Here is a 9,166-nt window from a genome sequence, read left to right on the forward strand (position 1 = left end):
CCTGGGTTTATTATGGAATCCCCATTAGTTCCTGGCCCAAGGCAGCAGCTACTTTTCCTGGGGTTTATTATGGATCCCCATAGTTCCTGCCGAGGCAGCAGCTACTCTTCCTGGGTTTATTATGGATCCCCATTAGTTCCTGCCAAGGCAGCAGCTACTCTTCCTGGGTTTATTATGGATCCCCATTAGTTCCTGTCAAGGCAGCAGCTACTCTTCCTGACGGTTTATTATGGATCCCCATTAGTTCCTGCCGGCAGCAGCTACTCTTCCTGGGGTTTATTATGGATCCCCATTAGTTCCTGCCAAGGCAGCAGCTACTCCTTCCTGGGGTTTATTATGGATCCCATTAGTTCCTGCCAAGACAGCAGCTACTCTCCTGGGTTTATTATGGATCCCCATTAGTTCCTGCCAAAGGCAGCACTACTCTTCCTGGGGTTTATTATGGATCCCATTAGTTCCTGCCAAGGCAGCAGCTTCTCTTCCTGGGGTTTATTATGGATCCCATTAGTTCCTGCCAAGGCAGCAGCTACTCTTCCTGTGGTTTATTATGGATCCCCATTAGTTCCTGCCAAGGCAGCAGCTACTCTTCCTGGGGTTTATTATAGATCCCATTAGTTCCTGCCGAGGCAGCAGCTACTCTTCCTGGGGTTTATTATGGATCCCCATTAGTTCCTGCCAAGGCAGCAGCTACTCATCCTGGGTTTATTATGGATCCCATTAGTTCCTGCAAGGCAGCAGCTACTCTTCCTGGGGTTTTATTGTGGATCCCCATTAGTTCTTGTGGGGTATGCGTTGGTGTCTGAGCCGTGTGCTAGTCATTTAAACAGACCTCTGGTGGCATTCCTTGTGGGGTATGCGTGGGTCTCTGAGCTGTGTGCCAGTAGTTCAAACGACATGTCAATGCTTCTTACAAATACAGGTCGTGATGAGTCAATTCTCCCCTCCACTTTGAGCCAGGAGATATTGACATGCATATTATTAATGTTAGCTATCCGTGTACATCCAAGCGCCAGCCGTGCTGCCCTGTTCTGAGCCAATTGCAATTTCCAAGTCCCTCTTTGTGGAACCTGACCCAACAACTGGACAGTAATCCAGGTGCCACAAACTCGGGCCTGATAGTGCTGTTAAGGCAGAGTAGTGCTTTATTATGGACTTTTCCCCATCTTAGCTGCTGTTGCATCAATATGTTTTTGACCATGACTGTTCACAATCTAGTGTTACTCCAAGCAGTTTAGTCACCTCAACTTGCTCAATTTCCACATTATTCAATTCATTACAAGATTTTGGTGAGGTTTAGGATTTAGTGAATGATTTGTCCCAAATACTATCATCTTATTTTTTGCCACCCATTCTTAAACTGACTGCAGCTCTTTAAGTAGTGATTATAGTCGCTGTGGTAGTTGACGTGTATCATAATGARTCCTCAGCACACATAGACGAACACAGCATTTTCTCAGAGCCAATGGCAGCTCATTAGTAAAGATTGAACAAAGTAAGGGGCCTAGACAGCTGCCCTGGGGAATGCCTGATTCTACCAGGATTATGTTGACGAGGCTTCCGTTAAAGAACACCCTCTGTGTTCTGTTGGACAGGTAATTCTTTATCCACATTATAGCAGGGGGTGTAAAGCCATAACACAGACGTTTTTCCCAACAGCAGATTATGACCAATAATGTCAGAAGCTGCACTGAAGTCAAACAAAACACAATCTGTTAATTTTCAATTTCTCTCAGCCAATCAATCATTTGTGTAAGTGCTATGCTTGTTGAATGCCCTTCCTTATAATTGTGCTGAAAATGTTCAGTTGTTTACTGTGAACTAGCATTGTATCTGCTAAAAACAAAATCACCAAAAGTTTACTAAGGGTTGGTAACAGGCTGTTTGAGCCAGTAAAGCGGGCTTTGCTATTCTTAGGTAGCGGAATGACTTTGGCTTCCCTCCAGGTCTGGGGGAACACACTCTCTAGTAGGCTTAGATTGAAGATATGGAAAATAGGAGTGGCAATATCGTTCAATATTATCCTCAGTAATTTTCCATCAAATGTCAGACCCAGGTAGCGTGTCATGGTTGATAGACAACACTTTTTTTTAAAGAATTCAAAATTACAATGCATGTATTTTCTAATTTGGTCAGTTATCCATGGATGTGTAGGTTCAGAATTTAGTTTTTGGCATGCCTAATCTTTCCGATGTTGCAGGAATGTACCAATAAGTGCTGTGACGCGGCCACCTGTAAGTTGACCTGGGGATCGGCCTGCGCTCAGGGAGGCTGCTGCAAGGACTGCAAGGTTAGTCCAGCTGCTGTCGGTCTTTAAAACTCTATGGATTAGGGAGCTCCCAAAACCGGACAGCAAATCAATGATTTTCAAATGAAAGCAGTTTGTTTGGGGGGAGGGCCTAGAATTGTGTTGGCTATTTCTCAGAGGTTTCAACTTTTGACGCAATGATGGGATCCGTAAAACCGATTTTGAAAAATGATGAACGTTTCTCCGGTGTAATTTCTCTCCCATTTTTCAGATCAGTGTGTCAGGGACACCGTGTAGGGGATCTGTCAACACGTGTGACCTCCCAGAATACTGCAAGGCTCAGCATCCTACTGTCCGTCTGACTTCTATTCATGGATGGGCTTCTCTGTGAGAACGGCCGGCGTACTGTTACGAGGGCCGCTGCAGACCTACGACTACCAATGCAAACATCTTTTTGAAACAGGTACAAATTAAACACCGCTATAATCTTGACTGCACTGGCCTATTAAACAAACAAGGAAGTAACTGTTACTTGTCTGATAGTTACTATTTTCCTTCTTTATTTCTTAGTCTGACATTTTAAATCTTTGATTTATTTTTCTTTCCCAGGTGCAAGCAAGGCAGCAGACATCTGCTTTCAGACGGCTAATCTAAAGGGGAACGTTTGGGAACTGTGGAATGACTCGTCGGGGAGCTAGTGAAATGTAGTTTGGCGTAAGTGATCTGAATTTGTCATCGGCATTCATAATTGATGAAAAGTAAGTATAAGAAATATTTCATTCTTACATACCATCAAAAGTTTGACACACCTACTCATTCAAGGGTTTTCTTTATTTTGACTATTTTCTACATTGTAGAATAATAGTGAAGACATAAAACTATGAATATCACATATGGAATCATGTAGTAACCAAAGAAGTGTTGGTTGGTTGAGAGAATGTCAAGGCAAAGGGTGCTCTATAAAATATATTTTGGGAAGGCCTCCCGGGTGGCGCAGTGGTCTAGGGCACTGCATCGCAGCGTAGCTGTGCACCAGAGACTCTGGGTTCGCGCCCAGGCTCTGTCGCAGCAGCCGCGATCCGGGAGGTCCGTGGGGCCACGTGTAGAGTTACTACTGACTCCTTCCCTGTCTCCACTGTTGTCCTGCAGTAATGCCACATGTAGAGTTACTACTGACGCCTTCCCTGTCTCCACTGTGTTCCTCCAGTAATGCACATGTAGAGTTACTACTGACTCCTTCCCTGTCTCCACTGTGTTCCTGCAGTAATGCCACGTGTAGAGTTACTACTGACTCCTTCCCTGTCTCCACTGTGTTCCTGCAGTAATGCCACGTGTAAGAGTTACTACTGACTCCTTCCCTGTCTCCACTGTGTTCCTGCAGTAATGCCACATGTAGAGTTACTACTGACTCCTTCCCTGTCTCCACTGTGTTCCTGCAGTAATGCCACATGTAGAGTTACTACTGACTCCTTCCCTGTCTCCACTGTGTTCCTGCAGTAATGCCATGTGTGGGAAGGTACAGTGCACTAACGTTAACACCAACAACCCTCCTCCTGGAGGCTCCGTCAGTAACCAGATCATCGATGGCTCTTCATGTGTCAACGCAGACTTTAACCTGGGCTCTGATGTTCTGGACCCTGCCTAGTCAACCAGGGCAGCCCCTGCTCCAAGGGGAAGGTACGGCTAATAGATTAGCAGTTTTGGTTTCAGGGTCTTCATCTATGTCCCTTTTTGTCTTTCTAAGATGATGTCACTTCCTCCACGGGGTGGTGTGTGTCGAGCCACTTCTTCCACAGGGCGGGTGGTGTGTGTGTGTGTCGAGCCACTTCTTCCACAGGGCGGGTGGTGTGTGTGTGTGTCGAGCCACTTCTTCCACAGGGCGGGTGGTGTGTGTCGAGCAACTTCTTCCACAGGGCGGGCGGTGGTGTTGTTCGAGCCACTTCCTCCACAGGCGGGCGGGTGGTGTGTGTCGAGCCATTTCCTCCACAGGGCGGGTGGGTGGTGTGTGTCGAGCCATTTCTTCCACAGGGCGGGCGGGTGGTGTGTCGAGCCACTTCCTCCACAGGGCGGGGGGTGTGTGTGCGAGCCACTTCTTCCACAGGGCGGGCGGGTGGTGTGTGTCGAGCCACTTTTCCACAGGGCGGGTGGTGTGTGTGGAGCCAGTAGGAGAACCATAATGCTTTGTTGACATTGCTATGGGAGGTTTGTTTGAATCCAGAGATAATATCCAGGACTCATCTCTTTTCTCCAGGCCTGTCTTGACTTCCAGTGTGTGAATGCCTCAGCTCTACTTCCTGTTGACCTCCACTGTGATGCCAACAGCACATGTAACAGCCGGGGGTAAGAGATCTCGTCCTCTAGACGGGGTTGGATACATCACATGTAACAGCCGGGGTAAGAGGAGGTCTCGTCCTCTAGACGGGGTTGGATACATCACGTGTACCAGCCGGGGGTAAGAGGTCTCATCTCTAGACGGGTTGGATACATCACATGTAAGAGGTCTCATCCTCTAGACGGGGTTGGATACATCACGTGTTACAGGCCATCTGATGGTCTCTTCTGGGGAGAGAGACCAGTGTCTATTGTATTGGTTGGTTGATTGGTTAATTGATTGGTATATCTCCCCCAGGTGTGTACACAACCAGGGGCCACTGCCACTGTAATGACGGCTGGGGACCTCCTTACTGTGCCAAGTCAGGGAGAGGGGGAGTGTGGACAGCGGGCCTGCACAGATAGGTAATGTTCACTGCACACCTTTCCTGTCTCTACCTGCCTGTCATTATAGATGGGTAATGTTCACTGCACACCTTTCCTGTCTATCCTGCCTGTCATTATAGATGGGTAATGTTCACTACACACCTTTCCTGTCTCTACCTGCCTGTCATTATAGATGGGTACTGTTCACTACACACCTTTCCTGTCTCTACCTGCCTGTCATTATAGATGGGTACCTTTCCTGTCTCTACCTGCCTGCCTGTCATTATAGATGGGTAATGTTCACTGCACACCTTTCCTGTCTCTACCTGCCTGTCATTATAGATGGGTAATGTTCACTGCACACCTTTCCTGTCTCTACCTGCCTGCATTATAGATGGGTAATGTTCACTGCACACCTTTCCTGTCTCTACCTGCCTGTCATTATAGATGGGTAATGTTCACTGCACACCTTTCCTGTCTCTACCTGCCTGTCATTATAGATGGGTAATGTTCACTGCACACCTTTCCTGTCTCTACCTGCCTGTCATATAGATGGTAATGTTCACTGCACACCTTTCCTGTCTCTACCTGCCTGTCATTATAGATGGGTAATGTTCATTCCCTGAGGGACGGCCTGCTGACCTTCACTAATGACTATCACTCTGCTGCTCCCAGATTATTCCCTGAGGGACGGCCTGCTGACCTTCACTAATAACTGTCCCTCTGCTGCTCCCAGATTATTCCCTGAGGGACGGCCTGCTGACCTTCACTAATGACTATCCTCTGCTGCTCCCAGATTATTCCCTGAGGGACGGCCTGCTGATCGTCACTAATGACTATCCCTCTGCTGCTCCCAGATTATTCCCTGAGGGAGGCCTGCTGATCGTCACTAATGACTATCCCTCTGCTGCTCCCAGATTATTCCCTGAGGGACGGCCTGCTGATCTTCACTAATAACTGTCCCTCTGCTGCTCCAGATTATTCCTGAGGGACGGCCTGCTGATCGTCACTAATAACTATCACTCTGCTGCTCCCAGATTATTCCCTGAGGGACGGCCTGCTGATCTTCACTAATAACTATCACTCTGCTGCCCCAGATTATTCCCTGAGGGACGGCCTGCTGATCTTCACTAATAACTATCCCTCTTGCTGCTCAGATTATTCCCTGAGGGACGGCCTGCTGATTTTCACTAATAACTATCACTCTGCTGCTCCCAGATTATTCCCTGAGGGACGGCCTGCTGATCGTCACTAATAACTATCACTCTGCTGCTCCCAGATTATTCCCTGAGGGACGGCCTGCTGATCGTCACTATAACTATCTCTGCTGCTCCAGATTATTCCCTGAGGGACGGCCTGCTGATCTTCACTAATAACTATCACTCTGCTGCTCCCAGATTATTCCCTGAGGGACGGCCTGCTGATCGTCACTAATAACTATCACTCTGCTGCTCCCAGATTATTCCTGAGGGACGCCTGCTGATCTTCACTAATGACATCATCCTGCTCCTTCCAGATTATTCCTGAGGGACGGCCTGCTGACTTCACTAATAACTGTCCCTCTGCTGCTCCCAGATTATTCCCTGAGGGACGGCCTGCTGACCTTCACTAATAACTGTCCCTCTGCTCCTTCCAGATTATTCCCTGGGGACGGCCTGCTGATCTTCTTCCTGCTGGTGGTTCCCATCCTGGTGCTCCTGGTGTTAGTGCTGCTCTATGTGTTTAGAAGGGATACCCTGGAAAGATGTCTCAAAGGACCACGCTCCAGACGCTCCAGGTAAAAACTGTCTATCACCACGCTCCGGGTAAACACTGTCTATCACCACGCTCCAGGTAAACACTGTCTATCACCACGCTCCAGGTAAACCCAGTCATGAATGTAAACACTGTCTATCACCACGCTCCAGACGCTCCGGGTAAACACTGTCTATCACCACGCTCCAGGTAAACCCAGTCATGGATGTAAACACTGTCTATCACCACGATCCAGGTAAACACTGTCTATCACCACGCTCCAGGTAAACACTGTCTATCACCACGCTCCAGACGCTCCAGGTAAACACTGTCTATCACCACGCTCCAGGTAAACACTGTCTATCACCACGCTCAGACGCTCCAGGTAAACACTGTCTATCACCACGCTCAAGACGCTCCGGGTAAACCCTGTCTATCACCACGCTCCAGGTAAACCCTGTCTATCACCAGGCTCCGGGTAAACACTGTCTATCACCACGCTCAGACGCTCCGGGTAAACACTGTTATCACCACGCTCCAGACGTCCAGGTAAACACTATCACCACGCTCCAGGTAAACACTGTCTATCACCACGCTCCAGGTAAACACTATCACACGCTCCAGGTAAACACTGTCTATCACCACGCTCCAGGTAAACCCAGTCATGTATATAAACACTATCACCACGCTCCAGGTAAACACTGTCATGTATATAAACACTGTCTATCACCACGCTCCAGACGCTCCAGGTAAACCCAGTCATGGATGTAAACACTGTCTATCACCACGCTCCAGACGCTCCAGGTAAACACTGTCTATCACCACGCTCCGGGTAAACACTGTCTATCACCACGCTCCAGGTAAACACTATCTATCACCACGCTCCAGACGCTCCAGGTAAACACTGTCTATCACCACGCTCCAGGTAACACTGTCTATCACCACGCTCCAAGGTAAACACTGTCTTACTACCACGCTACAGACGCTCAGGTAAACCTGTCTATCACCACGCTCCAGACGCTCCAGGTAAACCCAGTCATGGATGTAAACACTGTCTATCACCAGGTTCCATCCACAGTTTATATGTGAGTAAAGTCATAACCTATTAAAATAATGATCATGACAGCTGTGATGGAAACAGGACGTGGAAACATATTGAACTTTACATTTTTATTCGCTACACGAATACTTTAGCGAAGAAGTACATTTTGTGTGCACTATGTCATCACGCACTGGATTTTTATCAGCAAAAAGTTTATTTGGTAGAAACACCACTGGTGGGGAAAATGTGGATATTTTCGTAATGCGGATTCTAGAGTATTCCTCTGTAATGCTATCGCTAATTGGATGGATACCTAGCTATGGACACTTACAGTTGAAGTCGGAAGTTTACATACACCTTAGCCAAATACATTTAAACTCAGTTTTTCACAATTCCTGACATTTAATCCTAGTAAAAATTCCATTAGGATCACCACTTTATTTTAAGAATGTCAGAATAATAGTAAATTTAGTTCAGCTTTTATTTCTTTCATCACATTCCCAGTGGGTCAGATGTTTACATACACTCAATTAGTATTTTGGTAGAATTGCCTTTAAATTGTTTAACTTGGGTCAAATGTTTCGGGTGGCCTTCCACAAGCTTCCCACAATAAGTTGACTGAATTTTGGCCCATTCCTCCTGACAGAGCTGGTGTAACTGAGTCAGGTTTGTAGGCCTCCTTGCTCGCACACACTTTTTCAGTTCTGCCCACAAATTTTCGATGGGATTGAGGTCAGGGCTTTGTGATGGCCACTCCAATATCTTGACTTTGTTGTCCTTAAACCATTTTGCCACAACTTTGGAAGTATGCTTGGAGTCATTGTCCATTTGGAAGACCCATTTGCGACCAAACTTTAACTTCCTGACTGATGTCTTGAGATGTTGCTTCAATATAGCCACATAATTTTCCTTCCTCATGATGCATCTATTTTGTGAAGTGCACCAGTCCCTCCTGCAGCAAAGCCACCCCAAACATGATTCTGCCACCCCGTGCTTCACGGTTGGGATGGTGTTCTTCGGCTTGCAAGCCTCGCCCTTTTTCCTCCAAACATAACGATGGTCATTATGGCCAAACAGTTCTATTTGTGTTTCATCAGACGAGAAGACATTTCTCCAAAAAGTACGATCTTTGTCCCCATGTGCAGTTGCAAACCGTAGTCCGGCGTTTTTAATGGAGGTTTTGGAGCAGCGGCTTCTTCCTTGCTGAGCGGCCTTTCAGGTTATGTCGATATAGGACTCGTTTTACTGTGGATATAGATACTTTTGTACCTGTTTCCTCCAGCATCTTCACAAGGTCCTTTGCTGTTGTTCTGGGATTGATTTGCACTTTTCGCACCAAAGTACGTTCATCTCTAGGAGACAGAACGCATCTCCTTCCTGAGCGGTATGACGGCTGCGTGGTCCCATGGTGTTTATACTTGTGTACTATTGTTTTGTACAGATGAATG

At 47.1% G+C, this 9,166-nt stretch overlaps 1 long non-coding RNA gene and 1 pseudogene across 1 annotated transcript; one reads left to right on the plus strand and one right to left on the minus strand.

Annotated features, from left to right (window-relative positions):
• Nucleotides 1-2,033: 2,033 nt before the first annotated feature.
• The window catches only part of LOC112077268 (disintegrin and metalloproteinase domain-containing protein 9-like), a 10,267-nt pseudogene continuing 3,134 nt past the window's right edge, over nucleotides 2,034-9,166 (plus strand).
• LOC139026322 (uncharacterized) lies at nucleotides 4,980-5,302 on the minus strand. The gene is made up of 3 exons (XR_011478095.1): nucleotides 5,212-5,302; nucleotides 5,105-5,168; nucleotides 4,980-5,052 (listed from the first exon to the last, which is right to left on the minus strand). It is a non-coding gene; the product is annotated as an uncharacterized lncRNA (long non-coding RNA).

This window comes from Salvelinus sp. IW2-2015, unplaced genomic scaffold (assembly GCF_002910315.2).
Source record: "Salvelinus sp. IW2-2015 unplaced genomic scaffold, ASM291031v2 Un_scaffold4423, whole genome shotgun sequence".
Classification (NCBI taxonomy): domain Eukaryota; kingdom Metazoa; phylum Chordata; class Actinopteri; order Salmoniformes; family Salmonidae; genus Salvelinus; species Salvelinus sp. IW2-2015.